General features: G+C 41.2%; 1 protein-coding gene across 1 annotated transcript in view; it reads left to right on the top strand.

The window, feature by feature from the left end:
* Positions 1-16,583, top strand: part of CEP192 (centrosomal protein 192) — a 1,162,204-nt gene that overhangs the window by 53,585 nt on the left and 1,092,036 nt on the right. The gene's annotated exons all lie outside the window — the stretch shown is intronic.

Raw genomic sequence — 16,583 nt, 5'->3', positions numbered from 1 at the left:
CGTCTGGCGTATGAGACTGCTGGACAGCAGCCTCCTGAAAGAATTACGGCTCATTCTACTAGGGTTGTGGCTTCCTCATGGGCATTTAAAAACAATTCTTCGTTTGAACAGATTTGCAAGGCTGCAACTTGTCGTCTCTTCACACTTTTTCCAAATTTTCCAAATTTGATACTTTTGCTTCTTCTGAGGCTGGTTTTGGGAGAAAGGTTCTTCAAGCATTGGTGCCTTCCATTTAGGTCCCTGTCTTGTCCCTCCCTTTCATCCGAGTCCTGTAGCTTTGGTATTGTATCCCACAAGTAAGGATGAAATCCGTGGACTCGTCATATCTTGTAAAAGAAAAGGAAATGCTTACCTGATAAATGTATTTCTTCTACGATATGACGAGTCCACGGCCCACCCTGTCATTTTTAAGACAGGTATATATTATATTTTAGTTAAACTTCAGTCACCTCTGCATCTTTGGCTTTTCCTTTCTCTATCTAACTTCGGTCGAATGACTGGAGGTGGAGGGAAGGGAGGAGCTATATATACAGCTCTGCTGTGGTGCTCTTTGCCAATTCCTGCTGGCAGGAGGTTAATATCCCACAAGTAAGGATGAAATCCGTGGACTCGTCATATCGTAGAAGAAATAAATTTATCAGGTAAGCATAAATTTCTTTTTTTCCCATTCCTGAAACTGCCATATAAGGAAATTGATAATTTTGCTTTATATGGTTTTTTTTTTCTCTTACATTTGCAAGATGTCTCAATCTGATCCTGTCTCAGAAATCACTGTTGGAACGCTGCTGCCTGATAACAGTTCTACCAAAGCTAAGTGCATTTGTTGTAAACTTGTGGAGGTTATATCTCCAGCTGTGGTTTGTAATAGTTGTCCTGATAAACTTTTACATGCAGATAATGTGTCCATCAGTAATAGTACATTGCCTGTTGCTATTCTTTAATTTTTTTTTTTATTGCTGATTCTATTCAGAAGGGTTTGTCTGCCATCCCGTTGTCTAATAAACGTATAATGTCTTTTAAAACTTATCATAAAGTTGATGAAATTTCAAATGACCAACAACACACTGAATTATCCTTCTCTGATGAGGATCTATCTGGTTCAGAAGATCCTGCCTCAGATATTGACAGACAAATCTACTTATTTATTTAAACTATAGTATATTCGTTCCTTGTTAAAAGAAGTCTTGATTACATTGGATATGGAGGAAACTAGTCCTCTTGATATTAAAACTAGCAAACGTTTAAATTCTGTTTATAAACCTCCTGTGGTTACTCCAGAGATTTTTCCAGTTCCTGATGCTATTTCTGATATGATTTCTAAGGAATGGAATAGGCCTGGTACTTCTTTTATTCCTTCTTCAAGGTTTAAAAAATTGTATCCTTTGCCAGCAGTTAGACTGGAGTTTTGGGAAAAGATCCCCAAAGTTGATGGGGCTATCTCTACTCTTGCTAAAGTACTACTATTCCTATGGAAGATAGTACTTCTTTTAAAGATCCTTTAGATAGGAAACTTGAATCTTATCTAAGGAAAGCCTATTTATATTCAGGTCATATTCTCAGGCCTGCAATTTCATTGGCTGATGTTGCAGCTGCATCAACTTTTTGGTTGGAAAATTTAATGCAACAAGAATTGGATTCTGATTTGTCTAGCATTGTTCGCTTGTTTCAACATGCTAATCATTTTATTTGTGATGCCATTTTTGATATCATCAAATTTGATGTTAAATCTATGTCTCTAGCTATTTTAGCTAGAAGAGCTTTATGGCTTAAATCTTGGAATGCTGATATGACATCTAAGTCCAGATTGCGATCTCTTTCTTTCCAAGGCAATAAGTTATTTGGTTCTCAGTTGGATTCGATTATTTCAACTGTCACTGGGGGGAAGGGAGTTTTTTTGCCTCAGGATAAAAGACCTAAGGGTAAATTTAAAGCTTCTAACCGTTTTCGTTCCTTTTGACAGAATAAGAAACAGAAACCTAATCCTTCCCCCATGGAATGTGTTACCAATTGGAAGCCTTCCTCAAATTGGAATAAATCCAAGCCATTTAAGAGACCAAAGCCAGCCCCCAAGTCCGCATGAAGGTGCGGCCCTCATTCCAGCTCAGCTGGTAGGGGGCAGATTAAGATTTTTCAAGGATATTTGGACAAATTCTGTCCAAAATTAATGGATTCTGAGAGTAAGACCTCCTGTGAGAAGATATTTTCTCTCACGCATCCCAGCAAATCCAGTAAAGGCTCATGCTTTCCTGAAGTGTGTTTCAGACCTGGAGTTTTAAGTTGTAGTTATGCCAGTTCCGTTTCAGGAACAGGGCCTGGGGTTTTATTCAAATCTATTCATTGTCCAAAAGAAAGAAAATTCATTCAGACCAGTTCTGGATCTAAAGATTTTGAATCAATATGTAAGAGTGCCAACTTTTAAAATGGTGACTATAAGGACTATTCTGCCTTTTGTTCAGCAAGGGCATTTTATGTCCACAATAGACTTACAGGATGCATATCTTCATCTTCCGATTCATCCAGATCATTATCAGTTTCTGAGATTCTCTTTTCTAGACAAGCATTACCAATTTGTCGCTCTTTTGGCCTAGCTACAGCTCCAATAATCTTTTCAAATGTTCTCGTGCCCTACCTTCTGTAATCAGAGAGCGGGGTATTGCGGTGTGTCCTTATTTAGACGATATCTTGTCTTTACATTCTGCCGAATCTCACACAAATCAACAAGTGTTGTTTCTTCGAAAACATGGTTGGAGGATCAATTTACCAAAAAGTTTTTTGATTCCTCAGACAAGGGTCACCTTTTTATGTTTCCAGATAGATTCAGTGTCCATGACTCTGTCTCTAACAGACAAGAGACGTTTGAAATTGGTTGCAGCCTGTCGGAACCTTCAGTCTCAGTCATTCCCTTCAGTAGCTATGTGCATGGAAGTTTTAGGTCTCAGGACTGCAGCATCGGGCGCGATCCCCTTTGCTCATTTTCATATGAGACCTCTCCAGTTTTGTATGCTGAACCAATGGTGCAGGGATTATACAAGGATATCACAATTAATATCCTTAAATCCCAATGTTAGACTATCTCTGACTTGGTGGTTAGATCACCATCGTATAATTCTAGGGGCCTCTTTCGTTCATCCAACCTGGACTGTGATCACAAGAGATGCGAGTCATTCAGGTTGGGGAGCTGTTTGGGGATCTCTGACAGCACAAGGCATATGTCAATCATCTGGGTGGTTATAAAGTCCAAGAGGCAGCCGCACCATCAAAATAGTAATTTTATTATGTTAATACAAAAGCATAAAAATGCAACTTTTCAAACCACATAGGTTCTTAGTCATGCACTCAGTCCCCAAGCTATGAAAGAAGTATGTTGGATACTTGCTTGGGCGGAATCCAGCTCCTGTCTAATTTCTGCAGTTCATATCCCAGGTATAGACAATTGGGAAACAAATTATCTCAGCCGTCAGACTTTACATCCGGGAGAGTGGTCCCTCCCATCCAGATGTGTTTTCTCAGGTTGTTCAGATGTGGGGTCTTCCAGAAATAGATCCGATGGCTTCTCATCTAAACAAACTTCCCAGGTACCCGTCTAGGTCCAGGGATCCTCAGGCGGAAGCATTGGATGCGTTGACACTTCCTTGGTGTTATCAACCTGCTTATATTTTCCTGCCTTTAGTTCTTCTGCCAAGAGTGATCTCCAAAATCATCATGGAGCAATCATTTGTGTTGCTGATGGCTCCAGCATGGCCTCACAGGTTTTGATATGCAGATCTTGTTCGGATGTCCAGTTGTCAACCTTGGCCACTTCCATTAAGGCCGGACCTCCGGTCTCAAGGTCCGTTTTTCCATCAGGATCTCAAATCATTAAATTTGAAGTTATGGAAATTGAACGCTTAGTGCATAGTCATAGAGGTTTCTCTGATTCTGTGATTAATACTATGTTGCAGGCTCCTAAATCTGTTTCTAGAAAGATTTATTATCGAGTTTGGAAGACTTACATTTCATGGTGTTCTTCTCATAAATTCTCTTGGCATTCCTTTAGAATTCCTAGAATTTTACAGTTTCTTCAGGATGGTTTTGTTATGGGTTTGTCTGCAAGTTCCTTGAAAGGACACATCTCTGCTCTTTCTGTTTTATTTCACAGAAAGATTGCTAAGCTTTCTGATATTCACTGTTTTGTTCAGGCTTTGGTTCATATCAAGCCTGTCATTAAATCAATCTCTCCTCCTTGGAGTCTTAATTTGGTTTTGAAGGCTTTACAGGCTCCTCCATTTGAGCCTATGCATTCTTTGGACATTAAACTACTTTCTTGGAAAGTGTTGTTCCTTTTGGCCATCTCTTCTGCTAGAAGAGTTTCTGAATTATTGACTCTCTTGTGAATCTCCTTTTCTCCAACATTGGTGTGTCCGGTCCACGGCGTCATCCTTACTTGTGGGAATATCTCTTCCCCAACAGGAAATGGCAAAGAGTCCCAGCAAAGCTGGCCATATAGTCCCTCCTAGGCTCCGCCCACCCCAGTCATTCTCTTTGCCGTTGCACAGGCAACATCTCCACGGAGATGGTTAAGAGTATGTGGTGTTTAGTTGTAGTTTTTTTATTCTACTATCAAGAGTTTATTTTAAAATAGTGCTGGTATGTACTATTTACTCTGAACAGAAAAAGATGAAGAGTTCTGTTTTAAGAGGAAGATGATTTTAGCAGACAGTAACTAAAATAGTTTGCTGTTTCCACATAGGACTGTTGAGATGAAGTAACTTCAGTTGGGGGAAACAGTTAGCAGACTCTTCTGCTTAAGGTATGACTAGCCATATTTCTAACAAGACTGTGTAATGCTGGAAGGCTGTCATTTCCCCTCATGGGGACCGGTAAGCCATTTTCTTAGTCTCAAACAGAATAAAGGGCTTATTATGGGCTATAAAACTGGTAGACACTTTTATGGGCAAAATCGATTGCTTTATTTGGGCATTTTATTCATGTTTATGCTTGTTATTCACACTTATAAACTTGGGGAACGTTTTTTAACGTCAGGCACTGTGTTAGACACCTTTTCAGTCAGGAAGGGCCTTCCCAGTTGTAGGCTGAGCCTCATTTTCGCGCCATTACTGCGCAGTTACTTTTGAGAGCAAGACATGCAGATGCATGTGTGAGGACCTGAAAGTAGTTTGAAAAGTTCCTAGAAGGCTTCTTTTGGTATCGTATTCCCCCCCTGGGTTTGGTAGAGTCGCAGCAAAGGCTGTAGCTGGGACTGTAGAGGGGTTAAAACTTATTTTAAGGGTTAAAGCTCTGAAAATTGGTGTGCAATACTTTGAATGCTTTAAGACACTGTGGTGAAAATTTGGTAAATTTTGAACAATTCCTTCATACTTTTTCACATATTCAGTAATAAAGTGTGCACTGTTTAAAATTTAAAGAGACAGTAACGTTTTTGTACTTTATTGACAAGTTTAAGCCTGTTTAACATGTCTGAACCTTCAGATAAGCTATGTTCTATATGTATGAAGATCAATGTGTCTCCCCCTTCAAAATTGTGTGATAATTGTGCCATAGCGTCCAAACAAAGTAAGGACAGTACTGCCACAGATAGTAAAGTTGCCCAAGATGATTCATCAGATGAAGGGAGTAGACATAGTTCTACATCATCTCCTTCTGTGTCTACACCAGTTTTGCCCACGCAGGAGGCCCCTAGTACTTCTATCGCGCCAATGCTTGTTACTATGCAGCAATTGACGGCATTAATGGATAACTCCATAGCAAATATTTTATCCAAAATGCCTGCATATCAGAGAGAGCGCGATTTTAAACACTGAAGAGCAGGAGGGCGCTGATGATAATTGCTCTGTCATACCCTCACACCAATCTGAAGGGGCCATGAGGGAGGTTTTGTCAGATGGGGAAATTTCAGATTCAGGAAAAATTTCTCAACAGGCTGAACCTGATGTTGTGACATTTAAATTTAAATTAGAGCATCTCCGCGCACTGCTTAAGGAGGTGTTATCTACTCTGGATGATTGTGACAACCTGGTCATTCCAGAAAAATTATGCAAGATGGACAAGTTCCTAGAGGTTCCGGTGCACCCTGACGCTTTTCCTATACCCAAGCGGGTGGCGGACATAGTGAATAAGGAGTGGGAGAAGCCCGGCATACCTTTTTGTCCCCCCCTCCTATATTTAAGAAATTATTTCCTATGGTCGACCCCAGAAAGGACTTATGGCAGACAGTCCCTAAGGTCGAGGGGGCAGTTTCTACTCTAAACAAGCGCACTACTATCCCTATCGAGGATAATTGTGCTTTCAAAGATCCTATGGATAAAAAATTGGAGGGTTTGCTTAAAAAGATTTTTGTACAGCAAGGTTACCTCCTGCAACCCATTTCGTGCATTGTTCCTGTCACTACAGCAGCGTGGTTCTGGTTCAAGGAACTAGAAAAGTCGCTCAGTAGAGAGACTCCGTATGAGGAGGTTATGGACAGAGTTCACACACTCAAGTTGGCTTATTCTTTTATTTTAGATGCCGCTTTGCAATTAGCTAGATTAGTGGCGAAAAATTCAGGGTTTGCAATTGTGGCGCGCAGAGCGCTTTGGCTAAAGTCTTGGTCAGCGGATGTATCATCCAAGACAAAATTGCTTAATATTCCCTTCAAGGGTAAAACTCTCTTTGGGCCAGAATTGAAAGAGATTATCTCAGACATCACTGGGGGAAAGGGCCACGCCCTTCCACAAGATAGACCTTTCAAAGCCAAGAATAGCCTCTAATTCTGCATCCTCTAAGCAAGAGGGTAATGCTTCACAAACCAAACCAGCCTGGAAACCGATGCAAGGCTGGAACAAGGGTAAGCAGGCCAAGAAGCCTGCTGCTGCTAACAAAACAGCATGAAGGAGTAGCCCCCGATCCGGGACCGGATCTAGTAGGGGGCAGACTCTCTCTCTTTGCTCAGGCTTGGGCAAGAGATGTTCAGGATCCCTGGACACTAGAAATAGTTTCTCAGGGTTATCTTCTGGAATTCAAGGAACTACCCTCAAGGGGAAGGTTCCATATGTCTCACTTATCCTCAAACCAAATAAAGAGACAGGCATTCTTACATTGTGTAGAAAACCTGTTAAAGATGGGAGTGATACACCCAGTTCCATCGGCGGAACAAGGAATGGGATTTTACTCAAATCTGTTTGTAGTTCCCAAGAAAGAGGGAACTTTCAGACCAATTCTGGATTTAAAGATCCTAAACAAATTTCTCAGAGTACCATCGTTCAAAATGGAAACCATTCGAACGATTCTACCTACAATCCAGGAAGGTCAATTTATGACTACCGTGGATCTAAAGGATGCGTATCTTCATATTCCTATCCACAAAGAACATCATCAGTTCCTAAGGTTCGCCTTTCTAGACAAACATTACCAGTTTGTGGCTCTCCCATTCGGGTTAGCCACTGCTCCAAGGATTTTCACAAAGGTACTCGGGTCCCTTCTAGCGGTTCTGAGACCAAGGGGCATTGTAGTAGTACCGTACTTGGACGACATTCTAATACAAGCGTCGTCTCTTTTAAAGGCAAAGGCTCACACAGACATCGTTCTGGCCTTTCTCAGATCTCACGGATGGAAGGTGAACATAGAAAAAAGTTCCCTTCTTGGGAACAATAATAGATTCTTTAGAAATGAGGATTTTCCTGACAGAAGTCAGAAAGTCAAAACTTCTAAATGCTTGTCAAGTTCTTCATTCTATTCCTCGTCCTTCCGTAGCTCAGTGCATGGAAGTAGTAGGGTTGATGGTTGCAGCAATGGACATAGTTCCTTTTGCGCGAATTCATCTAAGACCATTACAACTGTGCATGCTGAAACAGTGGAATGGGGACTATACAGACTTGTCTCCAGTGATTCAAGTAGATCAGAAGACCAGAGACTCACTCCGTTGGTGGCTAACCCTGGACCACCTGTCCCAGGGAATGAGCTTCCGCAGACCAGAGTGGGTCATCGTCACGACCGACGCCAGTCTAGTGGGCTGGGGAGCGGTCTGGGAATCCCTGAAAGCTCAGGGACTTTGGTCTCAGGAAGAGTCTCTCCTCCCGATAAACATTCTGGAACTGAGAGCGATATTCAGTGCTTTCAAGGCTTGGCCTCATAGCAAAGGCCAGATTCATAAGATTCCAATCAGACAACATGACGACTGTTGCTTATATCAATCATCAGGGGGGAATAAGGAGTTCCCTGGCGATGAGAGAAGTGACCAAAATAATAGAATGGGCAGAGAATCACTCCTGCCACCTATCTGCGATCCACATCCCAGGAGTGGAAAACTGGGAAGCGGATTATCTGAGTCGTCAGACATTCCATCCGGGGGAGTGGGAACTTCACCCGGAGATCTTTCCCAATTAACTCAATTATGGGGCATTCCAGACATGGATCTGATGGCGTCTCGTCAGAACTTCAAGGTTCCTTGCTACGGGTCCAGATCCAGGGATCCCAAGGCGACTCTAGTGGATGCACTAGTAGCGCTTTGGTCCTTCAACCTAGCTTATGTGTTTCCACCGTTTCCTCTCATTCCCAGGCTGGTAGCCAGGATCAAGCAGGAGAGGGCCTCGCTGATCTTGATAGCTCCTGCGTGGCCATGCAGGACTTGGTATGCAGACCTGGTGAATATGTCATCGGTTCCACCATGGAAGCTACCTTTGAGACAGGACCTTCTTGTTCAGGGTCCATTCGAACATCCAAATCTGGTCTCCCTCCAGCTGACGGCTTGGAAATTGAACGCTTGATTCTATCAAAGTGTGGGTTTTCAGATTCTGTGATAGATACTCTGGTTCAAGCCATAAAACCGGTAACTAGAAAGATTTACCATAAAATATGGAAAAGATATATCTGCTGGTGTGAATCCAAGGGATTCCCATGGAATAAGATCAAAATTCCTAACATCCTTTCTTTTCTACAAGAAGGTTTGGATAAAGGATTATCAGCGAGTTCTCTAAAGGGACAGATTTCTGCTTTATCTGTCTTACTACACAAACGACTGGCAGCTGTGCCAGATGTTCAAGCATTTGTTCAGGCTTTGGTTAGGATCAAGCCTGTTTACAGACCTTTGACTCCTCCCTGGAGTTTAAATCTAGTTCTTTCAGTTCTCCAAGGGGTTCCGTTTGAACCTTTACATTCCATAGATATTAAGTTGTTATCTTGGAAAGTTTTGTTCTTGGTTGCTATTTCTTCTGCTTCTGCTCATTATCGATAGATCAACTAATCGATAATGAAAATCGTTGACAACCATTTTCATTATCGACTTAGTCGATTAAATGTTGCAGCCCTAAAAATTTGTTAATAGAAGTAAATAACAAAGTTTTTAAAATTCCATGCTCTGAATACGGAAAGGGAAAAAAAATTGGATACATTTTTAAGGAAACTTTCCTTCTCAGGATTACCAGTGAATAGGAGGTCTTTTGAAGCTGTACTGGCAGTCTCTCCTGTTCCCAGTCACTCATCGAGTGGGGATTTTTATCAAAAGATCTGGTCAGCCTAATTGCCAAGAACCTGGTTAGTTTATGACCACCGTTCTAAAGCGGGATTATTTTAATCTCTTATTTATCCAGATAATTGTAGTTTCTTCACTTTACTGATTCTGAAGTTTCAGATTTTATTTTGCAGACCAGTCTTTCCAAGGCTCTGTAATACCAAGTCAAGTTCAGTTCCTGGGAATTATTCCAGATACAGGTTGAGTATTTTTACTAAACACACGTGCTAGAAATGTCTAGCATGAGTGGAATTTGTAAAGGTTTGCTCAGTTTTGTGTATGTAGGATACAAAATAATACAAAAATATAAATCTTTAATGTGCACACACAAAAAGATATCAATGCACATAAAGTCTAAGAATCTTTTCTTCTTAATGATACTGCCCAAACCTCCAAAGGAAGAGAGAGATGCAATAGTGAAGGCTTGTCAGTTAACAGCTAGGATTGAAATGAACGTACTCACAGTATCCAGAACTTAGCTCCTCAGTATGATAGCCCAAATTCAAGTCCTCCTCGTAGGAAGGAACGAAACCTTGATACCGTTTTAAAAACATTTATTAAAAGGGAACAATAAACAATCACTTGAGTACAAAAGGAAAGTCCATAACAGCACTGCCCGCATCTCTAGTATGCAGGCAAACGGTTCCTAAGAAGTCCCAACCCTCCTAGTGACGTAGTTTCCCAAAACTATCCAATTTGACTTATGTTTCGCCATACTACATTTTGCTTTTACAAGGATATTGTTGTAATTCATTTTATATATCCAGTCTCGCTCTCTGTTGATCAGGATTAATCTTTTTTTCTTAACCCTTTTCAATTCAAATGTCTATCTTTATTACTGATAATGTTATGGAAAATACACTATTTTAAAATGAAACTAAATTGAAATACATTTACAAAAGCATCATAGAAACTCTGAGATATATTAAATATATTTTTACAATTCTTTATGAAAATGTTGCTTAAGGTTTTTGCCTTTTTTATTGCTCATTTTTGAATATGTAATTTGTTTGCTCTTGTATATTTGTGTTTATTTCTTTCTAATGACACAAGTCCACGGATCATCTAATTACTATTGGGGAATATCACTCCTGCCCAGCAGGAAGCGGTAAAGAGCACCACAGCAAAACTGTTAAATATCACCTCCCTTCCCTCCAACCCCAGTCATTCTCTTTGCCTACGTTAGAGCAAGGAAGTGGTAAAGTTAGGTGTTAGCAAAAGATTCTTCAAGCAAGATTTTATTATTTTTTTATGTAGTGCAAGATTGTGCTGCTTTGTCCTAGGGTGTAGCCGTAGTCCATATCAGTCTCTCCAGTAGAGCAGTGGTGGCTTTAGAGCAATGGGAACTTGTGGGACATAATTCTCACTGCGCCTCCCATGTAGTTTATGCTGCCCTAATTCTAAAATCCTGAGTAAGATTACTCGGTCTTTATCTCTTTTTCCACAGGTCCATGTGAGGGAGAAGACCTCTTAAACCTAGTGAGCTGCCTTGCTGCCTGGCAGATTTATGAGGTAAGTGCTGACTTTATTTTTTCAGGGACTAGTAAAAGAAATGGACTCAGAAAAAGTTTGGGCACTTTATTCATTAAGGAAAGAATATGGCATTTTATTATTTCCCTGGAATGGGATGTTTGATACATTAATCCTAATGTCTTAAGGTGATTATATAAGGCAGCATTTGCAGGCACTGGGGACTTGAGGAGAATAGGCTCAATGTTGGTGATACTCTGTCAGTTTTTTATTACGGAGCTACACATTATTTTTGACATGCCCTCGATGGGCGGGGCTTGTGTGGTGGTAGAATTAATACACATTATCTCCGGTAATCCAGCAAGGTTGACAACTCAGCAGAGCTAAAGCTGAGGTGTAGAAGCTGTTTGAAGTGTGTTGAATCGTTATTTTGCATTACATTAAAAAATAAAGCAATTACGTTTTTACTGTTCAAAAATAAAGCAGTTACGTTTTTACTGTTCAAAAATAAAGCAGTTACGTTTTTACTGTTCAAAAATAAAGCAGTTACGTTTTTACAGTTCATCAAAAATAAAGCAGTTACTTTTTAAAATTTAAAGAAACTAACGTTTTTTTTTCCTGTTTAAAATTTTAGTAAAATTTTATATATTTTTATTTCTGTTAAGAGGGATCAAGACTGTTATAGATTACAGATATCCTTTGTTTAAATGCTAGTATAGTCTGCCAATCCTTTCTGTTCCTCATATGTTGAGAGAACACTAAATTTTAGGGATAAACTTTTTGAGCCAATATTGTCTAGTACTGATGCTGTCCAGGAGTCTTTTGACAATGTTCAAAATATGCTGCAGTTTTTCTCCTCAGGTGTCGCAAATTTTTATTAAATAATACAGTGCCATGCTTTTCCTCCCAATTCCCTTGCTACTGGTAAAGCTCAAGAGGAAATGTAAAGAATCAGTGTGTATGGTTTCTGTCACGACTATCTATTCCGAACGTTCCCTCTCTTAAAGGGACAGTCAAGTCCAAAACAAACTTTCATGATTCAAATAGGACATGTAATTTTAAACAACTTTCCGATTTTACTTTTATCACCAATTTTGCTTTGTTCTCTTGTTATTCTTAGTTGAAAGCTAAACCTAGGAGGTTCATATGCTAATTTCTTAGACTTTGAAGGCCGCCTCTAATCTGAAAGCATTTTTACAGTTTTTCACCATTAGAGGGCGTTCACGTGTTTCATATAGATAACATTGAGCTAACTCACGTGAAGTTACCTAGGAGTGAGCACTGAGTGGCTTAAATGCAAGTCTGTCAAAAGAACTGAAATAAGGGGGCAGTTTGCAGAGGCTTAGATACAAGGTAATTACATAGGTGAAAAGTGTATTAATATAACCGTGTTGGTTATGCAAAACTGGGGAAATGGTAATAAAGGGATTATCTATCTTTGAAAACAACAAAAATTCTGGTGTTGACTGTCCCTTTAAGTTTAAAGAAGAGGACATTTCGGTAGCACCTGAGGGTAAGATCTCAGATTCAGACAGTGTAATTCCTTCCTCTGATGCTTAAGTTGTATCCTTCAGATTTAAGCTAGGCAGCTCCGTTTACTAATTAAGGAGTTTTAGCTACCCTAAACGACGCCGACACTATTGTCTTAGTCAATCCTAAGAAGTCTTGTAAACTAAACAAGTATTTTAGTATACCTTCCATGGTGGAGGTTTTTTTCCTGTACCAAATAGAGCTACAGAGATTATTTCTAGAGAATGGGAGAGATCGGGTATCCCTTTTTCTCCATCCCCCTATATTTAAGAAGATGTTTCCTATAGCAGGACGTTACCCAAGGTGGAAGGGGCAATTTCCATGCTAGCTAAGAGGTCCACTATTCCCTTAGAAGATAGTTGTTCCTTGAAGTATCCTATGGCCACGAAAGAGGGGTTACTTGATTAAATGTATGTGCACCATGGTTTACAATGGCAACCTGCAGTGTGTATTGCTACTGTCACTAGTGCAGCAGCATGCTGGTTTGATGCGTTGTCTGATTCTATTCGAACAGACACTCCCTTCAAAAGAGATCCTGGATAGGATCAAGGCCCTTAAGTTGGCCACTTCCTTTATTACGTATGCTTCCCTACAGATTATTAAACTGGGAGCAAAGATTTCCGGTTTTCCTCTACTGGCCCGCAGAGCTTTATGGTTAAAATCTTGGTCTGCAGATGTGTCATCTAAGTCTAAGCTTTTGGAGATCCCTTACAAGATAAGGACCTTGTTTGGGCCGGCTTTGACGGTAATAATTTCTGACATTACGGGAGAAAAGGGTCATTTCCTCCCTCAGGATAAGAGGAATAAACAGAAGGGATGTCAGAGTAATTTTTGTTCCTTTCAAAACTTCAAGGTAAGCCTTCCTCTCATTCTTCCAAGCAGCAACAGTCCAAGCCTTCCTGGAGGCCCAACCAGTCTTGGAACAAGGGAAAACAATTCAAGAAGCATGCTATTGACTTAAAAGCAGCTTGAAGGGGTCTGCCCCCGATCCAGGACCGTATTTTGTAGGGGGCAGACTTTCCTTCTTAGCTTGGGTTCGGGATGTTCAGGATCCCTGGGCGGTGGACATAATGTCGCAGGGATACAAACTAGAGTTCAAGACCTTACTCCCAGGGGCAGGTTTCTGCTTTCAAGATTATCTGTAGTCCAGATAAAGAGAGAGGCATTCTTAAACTGTGTTCAGAATCTTTCCGACCTGGGAGTGATAGTTCCCATCCCAATGCACATGATCTGGGGTTCAACTCCAATCTGTTCGTGGTTCCCAAATAAGAGGGAACCTTCAGACCAATTTTAGATCTCAAAAGTGTAAACAAATTCCTCAGAGTACTTTCAAGATGGAAGCTATTCGTTCCATTCTTCCCTTAGTTCAAGAGGGTGAATTTATGACAACAAGGGACCATCACAAGTTTTTTAGGTTTGCATTTCTAGACAAATACTCCAGTTTGTGGCTCTTCCATTCGGCCTTGCCACAGCTCCCAGAATTTTTTCGAAGGTTCTGGGATCCCTGTTGGCGGTGCTCCAATTTTGGGGCATTGCAGTGGCGCCTTATCTAGACGACATTCTGGTTCAGGCGCCATCCTTTCAACAAGCAAGAACCCACTCGGAAATTTTACCTTTCCTGCTATCTCCCGGATGGTAGGGTAATTTTCTTGGGAACCATAATAAATTCCTTATCAATGATGATTTTTTCTGACAGAAGTCAGGAAATCAAGAATTTTGATTCCTGTCTAGCGCTTCAGTCCTCTCCTCGGCCATCAGTGGCAAGATGCATGGAGGTAATCGGTCTGATAGTAGCAGTCATGGACATCATCCAGTTAACCCGTTTTCCACCTCAGACCTCTGCAGTTATGCATGCTCAGGCAGTGGAACGGAGATTATGCAGATCTATCTCCACGAATACTTCTGGAGCAGGAGACAAGGGATTCTCTTCTTTGGTGGTTGTCTCAGGAACCTCTCCCATGGAAACTGCTTTCGCAGACGCACCTGGGTGATTGTGATGACGGATGCCAGCCTACTGGGAGGGGAGCAGTCTGGGGCTCTCTAAAGGCTCAGGGGACATGGACTCAGTCGGAGTCTGTTTTACCCATAAACATTCTGGAGCTGAGAGCAATCTTCAATGCTCTTCGGGCCTGGCCTCAGTTAGCATCAGCCAGGTTTATCAGGTTCCAGTCGGACAACATAACTTCAGTGGCTTACATCAACTATCAAGAGGGAACTCGGAGTTCCTTGGTCATGGCAGAGATAGCCAAGATAATTCAGTGGGCGGTATCCCACAACTGCTGCATGTCAAACAACTGGGAGACCGATTCTGAGCAGACAGACCTTTCACCCGGGGGAGTGGGAACTCCATCCGGAAGTGTTCTCCAGCTTGTTTCTCAAATTGGGACAGCTGGAGTTGGATCTCATGGCATCTCGGTAGAATGCCAAGCTTCCGAGGTACAGGTCAAGGGATCCTCAGGCGTCTCTGATAGACGCTCTGGCGGTACCTTGGATTTCAGCCTCTCATACCTATTTCCCCCGTTCGCTTTACTCCTGCGAGTCATTGCTCGAGTCAAACAAGAAAGAGTGTCGGTGATTCTCATACCTGATCCTGAGAGGCCACGTAGGTGCTATGCAGACCTGGTGGAGATTTCATCTCTTCCACCTTGGAGGTTTCTGTTGAGAATGGACCACCTACTTCAAGGGCCCTTCCTTCATCTAAATTTAGTTCCTCTGCAGCTGTCTGTTTGGAGATTGAACGATTAATTTTATTTAAGCGTGTATTTTCATTGTCGGTCATTAAGACCATGTTTCAGGCGCGTAAGCCTGTGACTAGAAAGATTTACAATAAGATGGCGTAAATATCTGCATTGGTGTGAATCCTAAGGCTACTCTTGGAGTAGAGTTCGGATTCCTAGAATTTTGTCTCTTCTCCAAGAGGGTTTGTAGAAGGGTTTATCGGCAATTTCCCTAAAGGGTCAAATTTCTGCCTCATCTATTTTGTTACATAAACGTCTGGTGGATGTACCAGATGTGCAATTGTTCTGTTAGGCCTTGGTCAGAATCAGGCCTGTGTTTAAACCGGTTACTCCTCCTTAGAGTCTTAATCTAATACTTAAAGTTCTTCAACAGGCTCAGTTTGAGCCAATGCATTCCTTAGATATTAGGTTATTATCTTGGAAGGTTTTGTTTCTTGTTGCTTTTTCAACTGCTCGTAGAGTTTCAGAGCTTTCGGCATTACAGTGTGTCTTCTTATCTTATTTTTAATTTGGATAAGGTAGTTTTGCGTACTAAGTTAGGGTTTCTCCCTAATGTGATTTCAGATTGGAACATTAATCAGTAGATTGTTGTTCCGTCCTTGTGTCCTAACCCCCCCTTCTCAAAAGGAACATCTGCTGCACAATCTAGACGTGGTGTGTGCATTGAAACTCTATTTGCAGGCGACTAAAGATTTTAGTCAGTCTTCTGCTCTGTTTGTGTTTTTCTCTAGAATCGTAAAGGACAGAAAGCTAAGGCTACTTCTCTTTCTTGGTGACTGAAAAGTATCATTTGCTTGGCCTATGATTCTGCTGGACATCAGCCTCCTGGGAGAGTTACAGCTTATTCTAAGAAGGCTGTTTCCTCTTCCTGGGCATGCAAAAATGAAGCTTCTGTGGAACATATTTGCAAGGCTGCAACTTGGTCCTCTCTTCACACTTTTTTCTAAATTGTATAAATTTGATTTTTTTGCCTCAGCAGAGGCTTCCTTTGGGAGAAAGGGTTCTTCAAGCAGTGGTGCCTTCCGTTTAGGTTCCCTGTCTTGTCCCTCCCTTATCATCTGTGTCCTCTAGCTTGGGTATTGATTCCCATTAGTAATTAGATGATCCGTGGACTCATCTTGTCATTAGAAAGAAAACACAATTTATGCTTACCTGATAAATTTCTTTCTTTCTTGACACGAGTACATGGCCCGCCCTGTTTTAGGACAGGTTTTTTTTTGTTATAAACTTCAGACACCTCTGCACCTTGTTACTTCCTTTCTCTCCTTTGCTTCGGTTGAATGACTGGGGTTGGAGGGAAGGGAGGTGGTATTTAACACCTTTGCTGTGGTGCTCTTTGCCGCCTCCTGCTGGGCAGGAGT

The sequence above is a fragment of the Bombina bombina genome, chromosome 5 (genome assembly GCF_027579735.1).
Source record: "Bombina bombina isolate aBomBom1 chromosome 5, aBomBom1.pri, whole genome shotgun sequence".
Taxonomy (NCBI): Eukaryota; Metazoa; Chordata; class Amphibia; order Anura; family Bombinatoridae; genus Bombina; species Bombina bombina.
Note: the sequence above shows the minus strand (reverse complement) of the source record. Positions and strands in the feature narration are given on the sequence as shown.